General features: G+C 36.9%; 1 long non-coding RNA gene across 1 annotated transcript; it reads left to right on the plus strand.

The window, feature by feature from the left end:
* Positions 1-594: 594 nt before the first annotated feature.
* On the plus strand, positions 595-3,828 carry LOC121658277. The gene is made up of 3 exons (XR_006013915.1): positions 595-605; positions 3,475-3,478; positions 3,705-3,828. It is a non-coding gene; the product is annotated as an uncharacterized LOC121658277 (long non-coding RNA).
* The last annotated feature ends 20,142 nt before the right edge of the window (positions 3,829-23,970 follow it).

Genomic DNA, 23,970 nt, shown 5'->3' on the forward strand with positions numbered 1-23,970 from the left:
TTTCTTAACATTTTTTTTAAGATATGGAAAAAATTGAGAAGAAAGTTACTGCAAAAAAAATTAACAGAACATAATACAGAAAGGTATACTGGGGTCAAGGGAGATACTTTTCCTAACCTAACAAATTTAATACTCATATAGGTAAAAAAACCAACTGTACTAGTTTCTTCATTACTAAAAGATATGTATCTATAGACTTTAAAACGATCAGCCATTCTTAATTTAGTTTTTCAACAGCAAGCTAACATAGAACAAAAACCCAAAGGAGCTCAAGACAGCTTTACTTCTTGCAATACTTTTCCTTACCCCTGGGAAGACCAAAAGAAAAATAAAAATGTAAAGTCTGTGTGTGTCCTTTTCTCTCTTGAAACCTATTTTGAATTTGGGCCAATATGGGTATGGAATTTGGGTGCCAGCTCAAAGTTTTAGTTAACTGTAGACCCCATTACTAATCTGCCCTGTGTAACTTGCCACAGTCCTGAGCTAGGTCTGTGTGTAGATGAGGAAAATGAAGCTGGCAGAAAGATAGGTCAAGAGATGGCAAAAATCACGTGTAATTGTCTCCAGTGTGCACGATTAAACCTCAGAACAACACTGAGAAGAAAGTTGCAATGACAAAGCCAGCAGGCCCTCACGGGGTGAACAAAGTCTCAAAATGCCTGTAAGTTTTGGGAGGCAAAGGTCATAGGAGCAATATTGGGCCACTCCAAGCCTATGTTATAAACTGTCAATAAAGAGCTCTTGTGCAGGGCAGGCCTCATGTTTTCTCTGCCTATGTTTGTTTTTCCCCAGCACCCCATCAATTCACAGTGCAGGGTTAATAAAAATCCACACAAGTCTCAAGGTGTTTCCTTTAAACTTCTTTGGAGGTTGTGTGGATAGACAATAACACACATCTGACTGCGTGCTCAGACCTCTAGTGGTCCGTGCTTTTTTTGCAGTGCTTTTTGACACACACTGCACATATCTGGCATGATTAAACTGTAGGGCTGTGTTTTTTAATGAAGTTTATCTGGACCAAAATTTTGCATGTAACATAAATCGTAAGAGTCTCTCACAAGAAGGAGACCTGAATCATCTTGGCCACACTGCCAGCATATCTAATCAAATTTATCACTGCATGACACTGACTAAACCCCAGGTCTGGTAAAAGAGAAGATGGAGCTCTTCTGCCTGATCTTCCTGGACCTCAATTCATTTTTATTCAACTTTTTAAAAGGATATCTATGACCTATAATCTCATTTTGTCTTCTTAGACATCTTCTGGCTGTCTTCGGATTCCACAACATTTTACAAAATTGTGTTTGGGTTGAAAATTCATATTAATAGAAAGGTTGAAAGAGGAAAAGACTAATACCTTGGAATCACAGCAGCTATTCATCAAGTTTAATTGCCATCAGGTCTACTTAAAAGATAGCTGGTTGACCTACACTGCATTGCACAGTAAAAGAGTATTATATGGAAAATACCAAAAAGAGAATTATTTTAGCAGGTGCGCACTGATTTGTGGTTGAGCTAATTTCTAATGTAATGAGAGAAGTTCCCGTGTTTTGTTTGGGTTTTTTTCATAGCAATCTGAAAAAAGATACTCTTTTACAGGTCAGTTTTACCAAGGACTTCTGTGACTATAAAAAATTTCTGTACATAAATTCTGTACATAAAGATTGATGCTGTTCAAATGTGGGTATATTTTGCAACCCACTACATTCAGATACAGATAGAACAACTGAAAATTATTTGATCAGTTGTCTGTCAGCTCCAAAGGTTCTGTAATGTTTTATCTCCAGTTCTAGTAATTTCAAAGGTCATATGATTATTTTAAAGAAAAAGCAGCTAAAGCAGAGTGTCAGGAAGTGAGATAAAGAAAATCCTTTTATGTTTGAAAATATAGCCTTATCTTAAAGTTCACTTTTCATGTAAAAACAAGGCCAGCTCTGAAAGGAACAAACAATATTTTGTTTTGTAAAGGAAGCAAATACAGTTGGTGCATTTTTTTAGTAGAATGCAAGCATGTTTTTTTCTATAATTGTCAGTCCTTCACCTATCATAACAACTGTGGGTTTATATATATATGTGTGTATATATATATATGTTTGGGGTGTTTTTAAAATTTATTTATTTTTCCCCATGAATAGCCTTACCTTTGTGTGATGAAAATGTCATTAATGAAAGAGAACTAGACCTGAAGTTCCAGGATAGACTTTGCTACAGACAAGACATCTCATCACTGGAGTCAGAAATTATCCTCATGAAGAGGAAGTTTTAATAAATCAGAACTAATAAGATCATGACTGATAAAATTATCCAGACTTCTTTATGAGTAAGAGTATCCATTTCTCACAATTGATCACAACATATTTATTCTACAGGAGAGTATTATCCTTTTTTAGGTTTTAACATTATTACAACCTGACCTTAAGAAGCTAACACTATGCCACCAACCCAAGCATCACAGTTTATTTCTGATGTTACTGGAAATAGCAGACAAATTATGAGTTATCATTAACATTATGGGTGGTGAAATATCAGAACCAAATGCAGGCTACTGAACATAATCCCAAACCTCATATCCTGACTAATCAGCAATTACCACAGCAGCACCAAGTTTTGGCTAAAAAAGCCAATTAAAAAATTTGATATTTTCATGGTTTGGAATTTATCATAAATTTGAAATACAGACCAGGCCAACTGAAAAGTCAAATACATGTTTACAAATTTTGTATCATAGGTTTATTGTAATAAAGCTATCTTAAAGCAATTTAGCTTACTTTATTAAAAAAAAACTTTTAATTTTTTTTATTTATTCAGGATATTTATTGGCTGCAGAGTTGCTCTTAGATGTTTCTGTGTACTAATTGCTGAAACCTCCTCTTCATCTTCTTATGCTTTTCATTTCACATAACTTTTGCAAGAGAGGAATTAGAGTCCTGGCAGTGTGACAAGAAGTGTGACATTCAGGAGAGGAAAAGATATTTCTGTTAACCTCCTGCATGAGGCATTAATTGTAATCCCCTTTAAAAATCTTGAGATTTACCTAGGCTGCTTAACAGAAGTCTGTCTTTAGGATAAAAAATACATAAATAAGTGTAAACCAATTAACATGCAAACAGAACCCCTAAAAACACCTTGCTAGACAAAGACTAATAGGACTCATCTCTGATGTATCATGCTCTCAAGACAGCATGATACCTTAGTTGCTTTTTAACACATATCCTCATCTGAAAGCAAAGTCATTCTTGGGATTTAAATGTCTATTTTTGCAGCCCTTCAGTCTTTTCTGGTTTAACCTCATATATTCAGTCACAAAACCCGCATGCAACACTGCAGGCTGATGGAAGAGCATGTGGGAAGATGCCCAGCAGAAGAGGACTTGGCGGTGCTGGTCAACAGCAGCTGAACAAGTGCCAGCTGTGCCCAGGTGGTCAAGAAGGCAAATAGCATCCTGGCTGGTATCAAAAATAATGTGGCCAGCAGGGCAGTGATTTTCCCCCTGTACTTGGCATTGGTGAGGCCAAATGTTGAATCCCATGTTCAGCTGTGGGCCTCTCACTGCAAGAAAGACATTGAGGGACTGGAGGGTGTCCAGAGGATGGCAGTGAAGCTGGTGAAGGGACTTATGAGGAGCAGCTGAGGAAGCTGGTGTTGTTTAGCCTGGAGAAAAGGAGGCTCTGGGGGCCTCATCACTCTCTGCTATCACCTGAGAGGAGGCTGTAGCCAGGTGGAGGTTGGATCTTTCTCCCAGGCAGCAAGTGACAGAAGGAGAGGATATAGCCTCAAGCTGCATGAGAGGAGGTTCAGGTTGGACATCAAGTAGAATTTCTTCACAGAAAGGGTTAAACTTTGGAACAAACTTTACAGGGATGTGGTGAAGTCACCATCCCTGGAAGTGCTCAAGAAATGACTGAACATGGCACTTTAGTGCCACAGTCTAGTTAACGGGGTCAAAGGTTAGACTCGATGATCTTAGAGGTCCTTTCCAACCTAAATAATTCTGTGATTCCATCATATTTCATATTTTTTCAACATTAATGTACTGAATAATGAAATATATAATATAGTATATCTGTCAAATGAGAACGGTCTACAGAATTCTTGGTCATCTATACACAGTCTGAAGGGTGGTAGCATTGACATCTTTGAGAACTTGTGTAGGAAAATAAAGGTTGTCCTACAGTGCCTGTTTATGCCCTACTGCAAAGGTACAAATGTAGTCAAAAGTACAGAGAACTGTGCAATTCCTATTTGCATATCTATTTTGTTTCCAGATTGTTTTCTTCTAATGACTTTTATATCAGTAGAAATCGTTGCATTTTTACATATTCCAATCATTGATTCATTGGCAATGGTTCCAGTTTAATTGCTTCCATTCTACAAAAATATTCTGGAAATATTTGGTAGCATATCACAATAAGTAATTTTGTGAATTAGAATATTTTTCTGTGAAATTCTCACATACTTTTAACAAATATATCTACCATCAGACAAACTTTTCTTTACTTACATGAAAAATAAGCCACAGAAAAAATGCTGGACTTTTAAAATAATTTACTGAAAGACTAATGATGAAGGAATATTATCAGACATTACAACCACAGAATTATAAATAACCAATAAGTGGAGAGAGTTATTTTGAGTCATTTCATTGACTTGAAAAGAATTTTCTATTAACCTTGATAGTAAATTCCGTCACCAATTTTTGATTCCTCTGGAGGAATACATTTAGATGAAGAAATAAGGGCTACCTATTTAATGAATTATCCATTACTAATTTTTCCCTCAAATCCAGTCATCAGGTCAAACTTTTTTTTTATTGTCTGTCAAGAGCTTTAAAATGTTTAACGTGTGAAGAGGAAGAATTATGTTTCGTTGGGGGAAAAAACAATGCCGAAACATTTCTGCAGCAAACAGTATCCAATCTTCCAAATTGCTCAAGTCTATCAAATACTTAATTGCTCCTTTTTTTAGGTTAGTTATTTTCCTACAGCAGGAAAGTGTATAGAATATAATTCTCTCTCAAAAAGAAACAAACTTTTTAACCACTGGTATTGACAGCAATGTCCTATTTCTTCCATTGACACATATGGGAAAGGTAAAGCCTTATTTCTATACAGAGTTTCTGCTTTTTGCATTGGATATACTATGTAAGATGCATAGCTCAAAGCTTCCTTTTTTATTCAAAATAATGGGAAATTTTCCACCTAGGTTAAATGGAAATCAATATGGTCCACGAAGTTTTAAACTAGGGACTAGGAAAATGATTTGGCTAAAATAAAACTGACCTGAAGACTTATGTGAGACTTAAACAAAACCTTGTAGTTTGAAAAAATTTGACTTAAAATAGTCTGCAAATTTAATAAGTCATCATGGTAGGGAAATACAATTTTTGTCTATTCTATAAGGCCTATACTCCTATTTTGGGGATCTCGAGCTGGTTCAGATAATCATCCAGATTTTTAGATGCTTATTTAATTGAACCTCTAAACCTTTTGACTTTGCCCATCTCCAATTTAAAAATCCTCTCTGGGAAAATTATCCAGATGTAAGTTCTACAAAAGCACACCTGGCAAAACAACATCTGCCTGACAATGACTTAGTGAGCCTCAGTAAAGGCTGACATATGTGCATATGCAATTGGACCTTATACCAACAAAGTGTTTTACATATTAGTGTACACTAGGGAGTCCTGAACCCTGACAGAAAAATATGATGGCTTTTACACTTTAAATTACAGTGAAGCTGTATCCACAGATGGTGCAGGTACAACACATGCTCTTATACAGCTGGCAGGTAAGGGGAGGTCATTTCCATAATAGCCTCCTCCAGATTTCTAGTGTTTGCTTCAATGCAGTTGCAATTTGAGATCAGCATTCTGAGTGGAGTTAGTTCCAGCTGCTGATATAATGCTGGCTGAAAGTTCCAGTACCAATGAAGAGGCTTCTGTTGATGCTTACAGATGACAAAATATCATTCCCTCTCCTTTATTACAGCATTTCTTTCGTAAGGTATATGGGGTACAGTTTGCTGTGGTTTGGTCAGAGACAGGCACTGAGTAAGTTAACAGAGTTTCTCTGAGATTAGTCAGCTGGAGAACTCACAGAGCCATTCCTATGTGCCAAATGGCCATGCGTTGAAGATAGGAAAAGTAAATCTTACACAGTCAGATTCTTGCAAACTAACAAAGGAGATTTAATTCTGAAGGAAAAAAGAACTGAAACATAGCCTGTTCTCTTATGCTGACCTTTGTCTTAAAACTATAACGAAAATTCCAAGAAATATTTATACTTGGCCAAATTCTGAGAACAGGACATGGCCCAGCTGGCCATCAACATCTGAGTGTGGAATAGAAGGACATTTATGTTCATGAGACAGCAGCAGTGCTGCTCTTCTTGCTTCAGAGCTGCAGAAGACCTCTGACTAAGGCAGGATTTGTTAATCTTTTCTCAATGAAAAATGCAGTGCATTCCTCTGGATACTGAGCCTCACTTATAGTCCTTCTCTTTCTCAACCTGTCCAAGAACTTTATGCTTTTGTGAGAGTTGTGCATTATAGAGTTCAGTCTTAGAGGGCCAAACCAGTACCACTTTTAGAAGGGCAGGTCTGAACTTTTATCAAGGTGGCTTCAGAGGATAAATGGCCAGGGATAAAAGTTGTCTGTGAGAGTTAGGAAAATCCTCTGCCTACTTCTAGTAGGCCTAATCTAAGCCCAGAGTCTGCTCATCCATTTTTAAAGTAACCCTTTCCTTCCTCTTGTTTTGGCATCTGCAGCTCATGGAAATGTTCTCCTGTTTCCAGACAGCAACGGGTGGTTGTGCCATAGCATAGGATTTACAGGGAATAGTTTCAAAGCAAAGTTGTATAGCCTAGTGACTAGGAAAAAAATGAGCCAGAAGAGTAAATTTACAGAGTCTGTAGTAGAGGGACACTAGGTTCTACTGGAAGAACATAATGAAAATCATTCCCCTCTTTCCAAGCTGTTTATATTGTCTTTATGTTGTCTTTAAACTCTTTTACTTGGGCATGAATCTGTTGGTGTCCAAAGCCTACACTGGACAGCTGCCTCTTCCAAACCATTTCCAATGCAACCTTGTGTCTCGGCACCTTGCTACTTCTCAGCTCACTTCTGTACTATAGACTTTTCCAAAAGCTTGGGTCAGTCAGGCGTATGATAAGGTGTGACTCAAGTTTTGGACAATGGTGTGACCAGAGATAAGGGCTGTCAAGGTGTACAGTTGTCTCCGTAGCAAAGGCACTGCTCCTAATACTGTGCATCACACTCACCCCCCTCTTTCCTGCATTCACTGATGCGTTCTTTTTAGATGTTGAAAATTCTGAAGTCCAAATTCTTTTCCTGGAAAGAGGTATACATATTGACTAGATGCAGGTTAGACTACATGTGCATCTGGCATCAAATAGCCTCTTGGGATCTGACCTTAGAGACCAAGGCCAAATCTTTTAATGAGAACCTAGGCAGTGTCTTACAGCAGCAAAATTACTTGTTGGGAGGTTTGTATAACACCTACCAAAGTAAATTTCCATCAAGTTATGGCATTTACACACTTCAGCAGCACACCTTTTATTTTTTTCTCTTTGAATGGGTAATTAGTTTTTTTAAAAATTTCACTAATAGAACAAAAGTTCTGTAAATCATTAGATTTTCATAGGTATTAGAAATAACTGAATAACTTCAGAATAATATCCCACTGTCAAAGATCAAATACAAATCTGACACAAGCCTAGAGGAAGGACCCAGCCAAAAGCTTCTCCATTTTAGTAGAAAGCTCCAAATCTGAATGAATAGTCTGAATAGACTGAAATATTGGTCCATTCTTTCATGAGCAATGAAGATTTCAAAGATTGTCAGTACAGCTTCTGGGAAAATCTAATAATTGTTAAATCATCATTAATCTTATTAAGTGAGATAATGAAAAACAGTGAAAATTGAGGAGAAAGTAGGGCTAACAAACTGAGACTAATCATGTAATTTGCAGGCTTTATCCTGGATGTGTTCAACCCAGAGAAAAGAAAAGTAGAGAATGAGAATTTCAGATGTAGACTAGAAATTCCAAATTTCTATCCTGCTGCAGTGTAGGACAGCATAGCTTAAGCTGGCTGAAAAGCACACAGAAGTTGGATAGAACGATTGCTGAACACAGTGTAAAAGGTTATTTGAGACCTCAGTAAAGGACATTTGCCCAGCAGGAAATACCTCATTATTTTGGGCATGTGAGTTAATTACAGTAAGGACAGAATGCTTATAAATATAGGTGGACAGAACTACCAGTTTGCCTTTCTCACATACGATTGTAGCAGGAGCCTCAGCTAAACAAGGCTTGAAGAAGTATCTTGTAGCACTGACAGCCCCGATACTGCTGGGACTACAAAGGTTTTGTGTCACTAAGCAGTGACACAGCTATTAGCACATGGGCTGAAATACTGCTGGCTTTGGGGGTCTCAGTACTTTGTCAAGAGGGATCAAAAGAATTTGTAAAGGACTGAGAAGCTGCTGGGTTTTTTCCAGGCTTGGGAGAAACCAGATGATGTGATTGCCCATGAGACTGGAGAATGAGAAACCTGAATTGATTGGACAGGACGATGTCAATTAAGCATATGGGAATGTATTTGTTGTGCTCAACTATATGCATTTACATTTAAATAATTGGACATCAGTACAACATTTTAAAGAATGGATACTAGAAAATCTAGACTCCAGAATGTTCTAATTAAAGTTATTTTAAATAGGACTTACAAAGTTTATATTTTAAAATGTTTCCTGTGTTGACTGCGAGATCATTTTCCAGAGATTTCTTTATGGTAAACTTGAGATTTAATCCTGTATTTTACTTTTTGAAATACTGTAAAGCAATGGATCCCCAGGCTCTGTTTCATCAAGAAGTAAAGGTGACGTGCAGAAAAAAAGAGCTGTAATAATTGTGCATAATATAATCTCATGACTCCTCCACCATTTCTATCATACCACAGATATTTCTGGATACTGTCACAGCATCTATGGAACCATATTCCAGCTGTTCTCAGACTTTCCCATTTCTGGAAGCCTGCCCCTCCTTCAGCTCCAACCACAAATGTCCACATAAGAGAAATCCAGTCATTCTCCAAGAGGTCAGTCAAAGACTAACCAGAGATTACTCCAGAATGTCTCTGTTATTTTTTCACTTCCATCTAAAAAGCTTTAGAATCACAAAGTCAGACACGAATTCATAACTTCAAAGCAAGACACCAACATTTTTGTGAGCTAGCCCTGATAGAATTGTGTGTAAAGGTCTTTCCCAAAGTTACCAAGGTCTTTAGCACAGGTATGTCCAAGCTGCAAATCAGGACATCAAAATATGCAAAGCCCTACATTTTAATAGGTCACAAAACCCCCCAAAATAAAGGAATGAACAGGTTTTCTGTTCTCTTTAAAATTTAGGCAACTTGCTTGATGACAATCAACAGTCCTGTCACTTTCAGATGTCACCAGCTATCTCTTGCTGCTGCTTTGCTTCAGGTTTGAAGTTCCATCTACTCTTTGCTCTTTTTTGGTTTGAAAAAAACCTTCCTACTATGGTGTCTAAATACTTGGGAAAACATTTTCAAAAGACTCAAAAACGTATTCAGGATACTTCAGATTTTGTTTAAAAAGAAAGAAAAAGGAATAAAGCTTCAGAGTCCTGTTGAAGATTTGTTTATCTGTGTATGTTTGATTCCTCATGTCTTTAAACTCAACTCTAGTATACAGAACTCCACCGGATTCTAATTTCCAATAACTTTTAGTGAGTTTATAACCTAGTTCATTTTTACACATTACATGCTAAGCTTACCTTTATGTTGATCAGTAGAACATGTGCTATGTTGCTTAGATATGTGCATGTAGAATGTTTGTGTGTGTACCCACAAATTTAAAAAAAAAAAAAAAAAAAGGATAAAAAATTAAACTGCTAAAACTGAACTGTGTTCAGGTAAGTAATTTACCCTACTCCCTAGTCTACCCTAGTCTAGTTTTTTTCAGTTGTTTTTTGTATGGTAAAAAATCTGATTTTGTTGCAGGATTTTTTGAAAGTTTGCTACAAGAGCACAGGATTTAACTAATTAATGCAAAATAGCAAAAAACCCTAACCCAACACAAACCAAAACCCAAAACCCCCAGACTGGTTCCTGGAAACATTAATGTGCCCTAGTTACACACTAGATTTTAGGCTTGTCTACTGCAGGGAGCATTTTAGCTTGTACATTTCAGTTCTGGACTGTCTTTCAAGAAAATGTCTAAATTTTCTTGTTTTCAAAACTTTTCTTATGCTTCAAATTGTTTTGATTCTTATTCAAGTTTTTCTGATTGTGTTCAAAAGGATGACTGTTATCCATCTAAAAAGAAAATATTTCAAAATCTGTTAAGCTCATCATTATATACTATTGAATAAAGTATAGGGATTGTCACAAGGGTTTAAAGCAAACGATTATCATTATCATTGTAACAGAGAGATAAAAACTAGGCAGCCTTCATTATACAAGGCACAGAAAATCAATCAATTTCTCCATTATCATGCTACTGGGAAGCATACTAAATGCAGCTTATTAGGAAGAGTCATTCTCATCCCTAAAGTAAAAAGACAAGAATAGAATCAAAAGGGGATACAGATAAGGGGAATTATTTTCCTATGCAATTAGCAGTGTTATTCCCTTTTGCAAGATGACTTTGTAGCCAGGAGTTCATGACAAGTTTTTTCCTTAAGAGATTTTTTGGCTATATAAAACATCCTGTGTACTCAGGGCTAAAATAACAAGAGATTTGCAACTCTTTGACTGCTGGTTTTCAGATCAGTTCTGAAAAATAACAGATTTTAAAATCCCTTTTCTTCTAGATGTCTTTTTCTACAGCAGGCTTTCTACATCAAATTTATTTTCTCTTTTTTCCAGAATATCAATACTGGCCTTTAAAAGGAAAGTATTTCTAAACCAGACAATCTAGGGGAGAGAGATTCAGCATGACAAGCTCCTTACAGTATGATCAATAGCTTTGTGTAGAAAAACTACATAAATAAAGTCTAGGATCAGGAGTAATATTACTGGGAGGATTACTAAAATTATCATGATATTTAGAGGTTTCATTTTGCTGCTTTTTGGGCCAAAAATTAATCTTTGTCCAAAGACCTTGATGAATGATACTGGGGCAATGAACAGACAAGCAGATATGTGAACAATTATGGTTGCTTGCAGAAGGTGCTTTGAGTTTTTATTTGCTGTGGCAGTATTTTTCTTTATTTCCATGACAATAAAAAACAAGATAGTACCTAAAAATTTGCTTTAAAATTTTTTCTTGTACTAAATAGACAATGGAAGAGAGTAATGGTTATTTTCCACATGGATAATCCAGGATTAGAAAAGGTGTAGGGGTACTGACCTATTGTTCATTCATTTCAAATAAATAAACTTTTCTGTATAATTCCTTATTTATTTTCATGTCTCAACTGTTTGTGTTTAACTGCTAAAATGAAATCAGTAGAAGGTGTTTGTAACAAAATGCCAGGGTCTCAATAATACATATCTAGAGAGGGATGAACACAGGGAGTCTGTGTACTCATGACTGAGTTACACAAAGGATGAGCTGAATCATACAGCGCTAATAGGGAAAGAACTCTCTTAATAATAAGTCTGGGAAAGCAGTGCCTAATTTACATAGGAATAAATGGAAGTGGGATATATGACTACTGAAAGGTGATAACGAGCTGTGTTGAGGTCTCTCCTCACATGTCCTTCTCATCTTGGTAAGCCAGCCCATCTGTTCCAGTACAGACTGAAGGCATTGGAGTATGAGAGCTTCTTGATTTGCCTCCCAGACTGGTCCTTATAAAAGGCAGCTCCAGTGACGTCATAAAATCCTTGGGATGTGGGGCTTTAAAAAGATTGTCAAAGTTATGTTTGGGTCAGTCAAAATAAAGAAGCTACTCTAAAGCCACTCTTGTGGACTGGGAAAATTGCCACACTGCTCATGGTGTTAGGTGGACTGTCTTGAAAGAAGACATAGAATGCAGAATCATGTGGTGCTTTCATCAGCAAGCAACGTTTGGTGCATATTTTTCCTAAATCCAGCCCTTGGGTAACAGATAATTGTCGAATGCATTTAATTTTGGACACATTCAATATTTACTTGCAATAACTGCCCTGTGAGACTCATTAATGCTTTAAAGCTTCCTATTAAATGGAAACCTCACAGTACTTTCTTTCTAATAAAATAAACTGAAATGTGAAAATATTTTCTGTTTGTTTTTTAATAATGAATGTGTGTCTCAAAAAATTACTCTTAATTTGTTGGATTATTTTAGTTTTATGTCCTTTCAGAGGCATGTAGATGAATAATGAAAAAAAGTGCAATAAAAGCAAACAATAATTATTCATGCTGACCTGAGGCATTTAAAGAAGTAGAAGAAAGTCTAAAGAAACAGATTTCCTATAGTGCTACTTTCTTAAGTATACTAAGGTAATTAGCTTTAAGAGGAGATAATTTCAGTTCACCGAGGGTGCTCTTTTAAGTCTTTCTGGGAAATTTGGATTTTCCACTGATAGTAGTTTTAACATGTCACACTGGAGCCAGAGTGAATTAAAGTGAAGAGCTGCATAGTCTAAACAAATAGTCCTTCCCATGATCAGAAGCCTGACAACATAACAGCATAAATTATGTCACATGCCCACAAGTAATGCAGGAACAATTAAAAAAATAATAGCAAAACCTCACTGCAATCCATAAACAATATGTGATGCCTTTTATTGAGCTAAGTTTTTAAGCTGTCTAATTTTCCAATTTATCATGTTGCATTCTTACCGGTCTTAAAAAAATAAACAACAAACCTTCCCTGTTCTGGGAGCTATTATTTCTTCTGATTAAATGGTGACATAGCAATTCTCCAAGAAAATAACTGGCTAAATCCTCAAAACCATAAACGAAAACCAGAACAATTTCAGTTCTTATCTCATTTTGAAGGGTAGTTAGAATAGATACAATATATTTGTTTGCGGATATGGATATTTTAGTAACTTATTTTACATATTGAAAATTCCTATTTTAATCTAATTTGTGGTTCCTCTGCATTTCTCCTCTACAACCATTCTTTAATTTCCTTCCACGCTACTTTCTAACTAATAAGAAATTAAAGCCTTTTATTACTCCTTGCTGCAAGGATCTCTCCCTCTTTGGCATGGTTATTATTTTCATGATTGAATGTCCTCAATATGGGCAATTGTAGATGGAGAATTCAAGCACAAACCAGTTGAGGGCTCTGTCTCAGCAAACAAATAATCTGACACTGTTTCGGACATTGCTGCCTCCCTCACTCTACACAGGTGTGTGCTGCTATCCTTCTGTGAGATCCTTGTGCTCCCCTAGAGAGGTTACATTTGACCTCTTTTAGTTCCCAATCTTCAGTGGCACCTTCAGATCATATCTGGAAGGTGAAGCTTAGATGCAGGCAATATGTGGCAGCACACCCCAGCTGACATCCTTGCAAGCAGATGCCATTCCTCCCGCTATGCTTTTGTTAGCCCTCCAGTAGTGACTTCTACTCAACATCAGCTACAACAGGAACGGAGAAAAGACTTTTCACCTTTTTTTTTCTTTTTTTTTTCTTTCAAGTGTATGCTGCTACAGATTTTTCTTGTTTAAGATGTGTTCTTTGGTTGCACTTTTGATCAAGTGTAAGTTAAATGATGAAGTTGATGGCAACGCCTCTCATGTTCTTTCCCGTTCTTTGTACCTACAGACAAGAGGCACTTGATAATGACAGTACCTTGATGACTGCCCTAACTGGATGGTGAGAAGAAGGATAGGTTTTCCCCTATCTGAATAGAATTCAAAGATTACTGTGTAGGACACATGCTTCTCAACATGAAATCATCCAGCAGGACGCTGCAGATAAGAAAGGGTATTAGATCTTCTCCCATATCACCTTGTCCTTTCCCAGCCCCAGTTTTCAGATGTACTGCTTTCAGAGATATTGTTTGCTGATCACATATGCATGGTCAACTACAGCTGCCAAAAGTGCTTTAAGAATTCAGACCAAAGGCTGCAGAGGTGTCATTAGAAACTACATAGAGAAAGAGATACCACAGTACATGAATTTCTAGTTGATGATGTAGATACTGTTCTCAAAATTGCCTGGCCTGCTACACAGCCAAAAACTTTGGTACTCAGATTTTCCAAAGTACCAGCATTACAGAGGCAAAGTTTAGAGTCTTCTATTAATCTGTTTTTTATCATTATTCTTCATATATGTTAAGGATGTATTTCACTGTTTTGCTGACTCAGACTTTTATTTTTCTTATTACACCTGCAAGAAATTATTATTTATCTCTTCTAATAAAAATGGCATTTGGAAAGGATAAATGAGAGGTGAAGATTCTTACCTCACCTAAAGAAACAGTAAGCTCTTCAGTAGGTCCTTGTTGTTTTCCCTCTCTATGAAAATCATTGTAAGCAACATTAGGCAATGTTAATTGTATGTTGGTATGGCTCCATACCAATCATGGCAGGCATTTTTCAAAGAGGGAACTAAAATATTAAAAGTCTAAGTGAATTAGGTGCCCATTCCATTTTAGAATGACCTGAGCATTAGGAGCAAACATGTTACCCGGATTCCTAAAATCAAGACCAGATGCCTTTCTAAATACTATGCTGTAATTCAACCATATTTTTATTGGACACAGTACAGGAATTACAGGGAGAAATTCCATGGTTTCTGTTATGTAAGAAGTCAGACTACATGATGGCACGATCCCTTATGTCACTAAAATCTCTGAATAACTGAAGATGAAATCATATCTGATTTGCTCAAATTTCACTTCCTGGGTTCTTGTGGTTTCATAATTTCACTCAATCTCCAGCCATTGAAGTAGGTTCTGGGGAAAACTTTGTAGGCATAATTTGTATTTTCAATGTAACAATCAGGGGAAACCCTCAAAAGTTTAGGAAAACCTTCCTGTGAAATTTCCGCCATGTTTTATGTGTTTATTCCACTTCAGGATTGAGCTCGAGGGAATGCGTATCTATGTTTTTGCATTCACTCTAATGCTGTTATCACCAGGCAATAAATATGGGAATTTATGCTGGGTTGGTATCTTAAGCATCAGCTTTATCAGCAAAATCAAAATACTGATAAAAAGAAATAGAATCTATTTCTGAAATAGGACTTCCATGAATCTACAAATGATAATGCCTACTGAAAACCAGAGGCCTTTCTCATATTCTCAGGTTCACTTATGATGGAATTCACAAATTTTCTTTTGAGTGTGGAAAATACCTTCTCATTTTCAGCACACTAGAAGCCAAGTATTTAAGAGTCCAAGTGTGTTGAAACTTTTGAAGAACTCTAATGTCAGTAAAACCTCTGCATGTTAAACCACTCTGAACTATAAAATGAGTTTTAAATGTCTTTCCTGTTAGGCAGGATCACTTCAAGGAAAGAAAATTGTAAATCAGTCCTGTCTAATGGAAGACTCAAGAACCAAAAAACCCCCACCACCTTACCAAAAAACAGCCCAGAGCAATCAGCTTCGGGGGGAAATGGAAGGAAACAATAGTCATGCCTTGACCTCAGGATTGTTTTTTCCTTCGTGTCTGTGAAGTCATTAGAAAACTCTGGTACCCTCTGCTGGCCAAGCAATAAATCTGTAGCACCGGAGCCAAGATGACATTCCCACAGATGCTGACATGTAGCAAGTGAGCAGCTTGGAAGCAAGAGCCACGTTGACTCGCATCCTCTTAAAGAGCAAAACAAAAAACCCATGAAACTTCATATGAGAAAGTGTTAGTCAGGAAAAAGCTTCAGGCTACCCAGAGAATGCTATAAAAAAAGGTCTAACTAAAATATTTAATGCTAGCTTTTTATTAAAGCATTTTTGAAATATTATGCCTCTACCTAAGGATGTTTGTTAGATTTTCAGAGTCTATTGTAGCAGTGCTATATAAGGACTGCAAATTTGCTTGTGTTGTGTTCCTCTTACCTTTCAAATCAGGACTCACTGCTGCTAAACAGAGGGAGCATGGCGCATCTAGTGCGCTGCTTCAATATCTAAAAAGTGCATATGCATATTTCTTTGAAATGGAGTGATACCCTCTGTTACATGAGCTCACCTCTAAGCAGATATCAGTGAGTCTGGAACTTTGTTTTATCCATTTAAAATAATGCGTATTTGGTGCCTTACAGTTCAGGAGGTTAAAAAGGTAAATGGTTTCATGTATACCATAGGCCTCTGCTAAAAAGAGGACAATAATGATGAGCCAGACACTTTCTCAGAGGTGGAAAGTAACTAGTTAGAATAGTTAATCTTTTGAGATGCATCCCCGGTATTAAGTGGATTCTTCTCATTCAGCTGAAGGCACAACAGCTGGATTCTCTCATCCCTGACTGGGGCGGTCTTGTTAGTGTAGGATGACCTCTGGAGCACTAACACAGATAATACTGGCACCTCTCTCCACTCTAATCAACTACCAGTCTGAGCAATTCTACAGGAGATGGGGGCATTAAGGCCATATTATTCTAAACAAAATTCATTGATGGTAGCAGAGTATTGTGACAGCAAAAGACAGATTTTACCTTTCCCACCAAACGTTTTTAGGGCTAAATTTGTGGAATGGTCTGTAAAAACAACACAGCTCCATATTTTCTCCCTTTTCTTAAAGTCATATTTTGCAAAACTAGACTATTTGTGTCAAGTATGTCTAAGCTAAGACTCACAGTTTTACTGCCATATATAAAACTGTTCACTGCAAACACACATAGTTAATGTGCTCTCTCTTCATCTCTTTCCACACAGATTAGAGCTGGCAGGAAATTTTTGGGCATTTAGCTGGAATGTGAAAGGCTCAGGTTCAAATTACTGTTCTGTCCCGCCCTGTTTCAGAGCAAGGCATTGAAAAAAGATCTCCTAGATCTGAACTGACTACTCTCGTGGCTGGACCAGTGCTGTTTTGGTGATGAAGCCCTTGTATTTTGACCATTTTTAAAGTGGTTTGATTAAAAACTGACCTCTTCTCATGATGTACCTCAACTTTCACTGAAAATATTTCCATTTGTAAGGTTTTCAGTCATAGCTAATATAGCTAGTTATACATGAAAAGAAAAAAAAGACAACAAAGCTATCAGTAGTTATGAAAAAGCAAGATGAAGGTAGCTAACATTGTTGAAAGGGATTAATATGCAACACAGGCATTTAGTGTCCTGTATCACACTACTTGCAGAGCACAGGCATGCTGTTGATAAAAATGCACCAGGGCACCACATGCAAAATACAATATATTGATTTTATAGGCAGCAACAATTCTGTTTATCCTTAGCATTTATATATAATTTATTAGAAAAATTACCAACACCCACACTGTCGACTAAGTTGAGCCTTCCACTGTGCTTGTCCTTTTGCAGGTATAACAAATGCCCTCTGAATCCTTGGGATAATGAAATGCTGCTGCCTTGTGCCAGGGCAATATAGAGGTGCTGGGTTTGGTTGTGTTTGAAAGTGGCTTCAGTTGTGTTTGGGAGTGTTCACCTCTGAAATTCAGATCCTACAGCTAAAAGCACAACAGAAATTAAGGTCTTCATCTGAATTAAGAGTGTTTACATTTAGTTTAATGTCAGTGGGGAGAAATAGGGTGTCATTTATTCCCCAAAATAAATATTAATTACTTGACAAATCCTACCTTTGATTTTCCCTGTCAAATGTGGAAAGAACAGTGATCAGCTGTCAACAATTTGGGGTGCTTACTTGCCCACAGCCCTTCATGCTAAGGTGGAAATAAGACCCAAATCTCCAGGGTAGATTTGCGTAATTGGAGTAAACATTGTGTTGTGCTCTCTGTTGACAATTTTAATACAACAACTCCATGCTTTATCTGTCTTGCAGATGCAGGTCTCTGTTGGGAGGCAAATGAATTACTCAGTGTTTGAAACAAGAGTACAAAGCATCCATGCAATTGAGGACTATGCCATGACAAATACAGTCATGGAAGTCAAATGCAGTGTTTCTTTGTTGTGGGTGGAATGTCGTAGGAGAAGTGGTAATGTTGTATAACTTCTTAAGCTTTTAAAGGATCATTGAAAATGAAAGCCTGATCCTTTAGAAGTTCATCAATGCTACTGGACTTCTTTAGTAATATACCATAGTCCTTCATCCTTTGAACTAATTTATTAGTTAGCAGATGGAGGGGAGGTGTCATCCTGTTTGTGAATCACTAAAGAAGGTTTCTTAAAGTTTTAATTTTCATAGGTTTTGGTAGAAAGTAATAGGATTTTAAGGTTCAAGAACTCACCTGGTCTTAGAGTGAAAGTTTGTTGGGAGGTGGGAGGGGAGTGAAGAAAGGCAGACTGTGATTCTGACACAACTTTCAGCAGAGAACACGAAGGTTAACAGAATCAGTGAGGTTTTAATTTCAGTTAAAAAAAAAGTCTTAAAAAAAGGAAGAAAATATAATTATCATGGAAATGATCACTAACTTGGTCCTTAGGACTTATTGGGCCCTCAGTTTCAGTCCCTTATCTGCCTGATATATACCTGGCCTGTAATCCTGATGTCCCATATCCCATATGAGTTTGTCTGCAGCAAAGAAATTCTTGTTCTTCCTGTAAATTCTTTCAAACCCATCGTAAGTTCTGCAGCCTTCCCACTCTGCAGCTTAGAAAGATCATGTTTTGATTGCAGATTGCTTAGGGCTTGTAGGTGATGTGGTGGTTTTGGATCTTTTGCCCCTTCCCTTTCTCTCTGATTTTGCCCATCTCCTTCTCCCTGTGATTTCCTCTACTGTTTCTATTTCTTGTATTAACCCCATCCAAGTGTTTTGTTCTTCCCATTGTCCCCTGAAACCCTTGCAATGTGTTTTCCTGATTGAAGGCTGTCAGCAGGGGGAGCATCAACAGCACAGGAGACTCCCACCAGGGCTACTGGGTCTTCATGGAGGAAAGGAATCAGACTTGCAGAACCTTAAAGACAGAAATTTGGCCATTATGTGTATATCAAAGATAGTTGCATGACCAGAAATGTTAACTCATATGTAAAATTAGTGAGCTCTTTATATTTAAATGGAAAGAAAATGCCAGCCTACATACATGTCAGAGTTGCCATAAAGAAAAAAGAGCAATATGGGAAAAGTAGGATTGTGCTTGAGGTCTTTCTCCAATTTATTTCAAATTACTTACTTTAGATATTCACTTTTTTTTGTTGCATTCCTTGTCCAGCATGTCTCTAGAGAGTGAATTAGTTCTTTGCTGGAGAATTTCAAGGCTAATAAATTATGTTAATATTGACCAAATGAAAAATAAACCAATTTTGATTATGCTGGCATTGAAGGAAAACAACTTGGGCAATCTTTACTGTCTGGACATGCTGTATCCTTGGCTGATTCTTTCCTTTTGTGAGTCATTGTTTTCTGGTAAATGCTGATTACTGCCCCATGTGCATTTGTGAAAATTTCATCAGACTAGGCTGCAGTTAGTGCAAACATCAATACGCTATCAACACCTGCCAAAATAAAAATGGTGCATCCTGGATTCTACATTAAGAATCCAGAGTTAACGCATATAACACAATATATGAATACTTCTATAAAATTATCATAAAATATTTTAACACAAAAAATTATGGTAGCTAGAGAATTAGATATATATATACACACATATATAGAAAAAAGAAAAAAGCAAGTAAAATTCACTGTAAGGATGTTACAAGGAGATATATGTTTGATGGTGTTGGTGCACATTTTTATTATTGCCTAGTGGGTAGGGTGTTGTTCTACATTTAGTTTCCCCTTAAACTTGCAGAACTTTCAGTTTATCACCCCCAGAAGAAGGCCTGTCCTGTCTAAGGAAACTCAGTGATGCTCTTGTCTCAGACCAGCAGTGAATGTTCAGGACCAAGACCAGGGACAGATCAGAAGAGAACTGGCGTTAGGGCTTACAGCTGATGCCAGCCTCATTGTTTCTCAAAACAGATGGCAAGATCCCTTTTTCCTCACCACAATTGTTTTCTAATCCCCTGAAGCTAGAACCACACAAGGCTTCCAGAGCTTTGGTATTGGCAAAGCAGACTGTGGGACTGTGATTGTTTTGGTACCAGGAGCTGATGCAGGTAGGTGCCAGCTGACTGACGTGGGTAGAGACCTTTGCCTGTGTTTACATCCCACCCTAAGTGCTTCTTGTAGCACAACATTAGAACATTCCACAGTTTAAAAAAATACTTATCCATTTGGTTTTATAAATCCAGAAGTACTGCTCTTTCCTACAGAAGAACAGAAGCACATAAAGTAGTATATGATCACGCAGGAAGACTCTGGTAAAGCAAAGCCTTGAATTTTTCCCTTCTGTGTCCTAAGGCAGACCCTTAGCAAACGGATCCTCTTTCTTTGCCTGTGCTTGATATTTTTCTAGCAAATATCGTGATTTTCTTTTCTCCTGGGATGTTCTTCTACAACATATGTATGTCTTCAGCTCTGCAAGTTAAGTAGGTACAGTATTTCATGCAGTAAACCAATTGGTATATATAGTACTCCTATGTTTAAAATGCCTTTGAAGACTCATCCAAAGCTCACTGAAGCCAGTGACATCTTTGTTTAATTTCAATGGAATATGAATCAGGATGTGGATTGAAAGAGAAAATGTGGTCCTGCTTCTGCACTGAGAATTAGTGCAGGCATCCTTGAAAGTATAGGACATTATTTGGTTGTAGACATAATGAGAGCATATGGGATCATGGTCTTAACAGAAATAGTTGTTTCAAACTTTCTGAAGTGTGCACTATAGTCTGAAGCAATACCTGTCTGAACAAAACTTCAGTATACAGATATCTTCTCTGAAAAAAGAGATCTCTTCACCAAATTTCCTTCTATTTTGAATTCAATGAAACTGGAGAGAAAATATTTCTATTTAAAGTAGATTTAGAAGAATATAGTAATCTACAAAAACATTGTAAATCAAATTAAAATAACAGCCTGTTTTGCTTAATATAACAATGTTTTCATTTGGCCAAGAGCTGTTATTCATGGAATCATAGGATAATTTGTGTTGAAAGACACCTTTCATGGTCTACTAATCCAATGCCCCTGCAATGAGCAGGGACATCTTCAACCAGATCAGGCTTCTCAGAGCCCCATCTAACCTGACCTTGAATGTTTGCAGGGATGGAGCATCCACCACCTCTCAGGACATGTTCAGTGTTTAACCACTCTCACTATCAAAAATTAGTTCCATTTTTCTTGTCTGAATCTACCCTCTTTTAGTTTAAAACCAATATCCCCTCTCCTATTTCAGCAGACCTTGCTAAAAGGTTGGTCCATATCTTTCTTACCTTTAATTACTGAAAAGCCATAATAAGGTCTCCCTGGAGCCTGCTCTCCTCCAGGCTGGGCAGTCCCAATTCTCTCACCCTGCCTTTAGAAGAGAGGTGCTCCTTTGATCATTTTTGTGACCCTCTGGATTTGCTGCAACAGGTCCACATTCTTCTAATGCTGGGATCCCAGAGAGCTTTTAGAACAATTAGAAAGTTTTCATGGGTCAATTTTTGAACTGTTTTTAGAATAAAAATGGAGGAAAACCCCATGTGCTTTAAAGTAATAGAGGTGTGAAAAAACCCCACAATTTGTCAATGTATTGTTATTATTAACAGGTTTGTTTACTTTTAAAAAAACCCCTGCCTTTCAGAGATGCCAATTTTCTTAATTTTTTTTAATCTGTTAAAATGTGTTATTTTTGAAAAATAATTTTCAAGTGAAAAGAAAAATTATAGCTTCCATTTCAACTTCATCACAATCTTTGGAAATTTAAATTTAAAGTATCTGTTTTTCAAAATTTATTTACTGTAAATTGTAATACAGGATATCAAATTTGACACAAATTGTTTTGTTTTGACCTTAAACAATTTTTCTAGAGAAGGGAAGAAAATGTTCACTTCTCTGGAGAGTGAATACATGATGGGCTACAATGAAGTGTGCTCACTAAAACCACAAACCTTTCAGCTTCTGGCAGCAATTCACTCCTGATAAATACAAGATGAGTCCATTGCACTGTGAGTGCAATAGTGCTGTGAGACTGAAGAATCAGCTTTGAATTGAAAAACACTTGAATGTGAGTGAGACATTTGCTGATGAGATGGGATCAGACAGAGCTAGTATTTTCCTTGTAAGCCTTCAGTATCATCTGAAGCCTGTACTGTTGTAGACTTATCTCTGGTGGAACAGCACTCTACTTTCACTGTAAATTTGCATATGGAGACAACAAAAATTGCAACAAAGAGAAAGCAAATATATTTCTAGTAAACTATAGACTTCTCTCAAACACTTCCTGCTGTCTTCAGAACAAACTCAAAATGTCATTGTTTTCTTGGCCATTAAGTCTTTTGAACAATTGCCCATCTATCTCAGCAATCAGCAATCAGCCTATTGTTACTGAGGAAATACCCTTCAAGAAGCATATTAGGGACATCATTTCAGTAATTATTTTGTATGGAATAATTACTGTTTTGTTTCATTAGTGGCTTTCTGATTCTAATCAGACATTTATTTTTCACATTCCATAAAAAAGGTTGCACAGCATATGTTAAAGGAATTGTGTGTGTACCATATGGCTAAGAATAATAAATGCCGTATAAAATAGGGAGAATGAAAGAGGAAGAATAATGTAATATAATAGATAATGAATTCAGCTACATTATATGATTTCATCATTATGAGGCTGCAAAGATGAAGGAGCACACAGGGTTTTAAACCCCAGTTATTTTCACTTTCAGTATTCTAAACTGAAATTGCTTTTCCCTCATACTGATCAGATGCCTCTGTAGCCATGAAATGACAAAGAAGGAAGGCTTAATTCTTGTATAGAATAGTAGTGTTTAACTCCAGTTTCAAGTGAGGTAAAGCACATTCAGGCCAAGTATGTGGAACTGGAATCACTATGGAGACAGGCCTGTGATGTGTGGGCATTGGAGTAGATTTTCTGTATTGCAAAACAGCATTCTGATAATTTCTAAGTAGCACATACTCTGTCTTATGCTAAAAAAATGAAGGCTCCAAAATAAACTTAAACAGTCCTTTTAGAACTTCGCTGGACGTCAGGAAGTGAATTTTCACATTGTTCTAGTCATACGCTATTAGGGTTTGAAGTCAGTAAGAATCTTCAGCTCAAATCACTAGAATGAAGGGCTGAAATAAAAGTGTTTTGATTTCCTAACCAATACCCACAATTTTTAAAATGTGTTCTGGGAAATAAAATGCTTGGTGGATGATAGCGTGAGATATGAAAAAGACAATTCAAGCCATAACTTAGCACAAATTGTTACCTGATATTAGACCTATTATTTGGAGTTTGGCTGATTCTGTGATCAAAATCCCAGATAGTAGTGAAGTTTTCAGACTTCGTATTAATAGTGAAATGTGCATTTGTCTGGGCTGCTCTGAATCAATAGAAATGTGAACAAGTTATCCGAATGTAAGATGAATCAGAGCTAACTACCTTGATCCACACACAGCCTTATCCTAATAGTGCCACATTTCATAGGCATGTTAATGTTGAAAGTTAAACACACTGAATGCTCACACTTCTAGCATGTGCATTATAGAGTCAGGGCTGTACATCATATACTGTCTGTAACCTTGCTTACAAGGATTATAACTTACGATTGTTACAGCTGCAAGTTATTTATACCAATACCTAAAAACTGTGCTCATTAGGCTCCTAACCCGCGTCTCTCCCTGAAAAGCGTATTATCATAGTTGGCAATATCAATAATTTTACTTAAAGTAAGTAATACAGCCCTGCCTTGATTTCATGATTTAAAAGTAGTTACTGAGAACCCTTGAGTTCTTAACATATAATTTAGGGTCAGCTAAATGTACACAAGACCTCACTTATTGGAGAATCAGAGGTGTATAAATCCATATTAGTTTTTCTTTCCAACTTTTGTTTCAAGTGTAGCTGGTAGATTTATTGCTTGACTGTGCTTCAGTAG

The sequence above is a fragment of the Corvus kubaryi genome, unplaced genomic scaffold (assembly GCF_017639235.1).
Source record: "Corvus kubaryi isolate FWS band 111438036 unplaced genomic scaffold, C.kubaryi_AGA036_p1.0 split3-131, whole genome shotgun sequence".
NCBI classification, from domain to species: domain Eukaryota; kingdom Metazoa; phylum Chordata; class Aves; order Passeriformes; family Corvidae; genus Corvus; species Corvus kubaryi.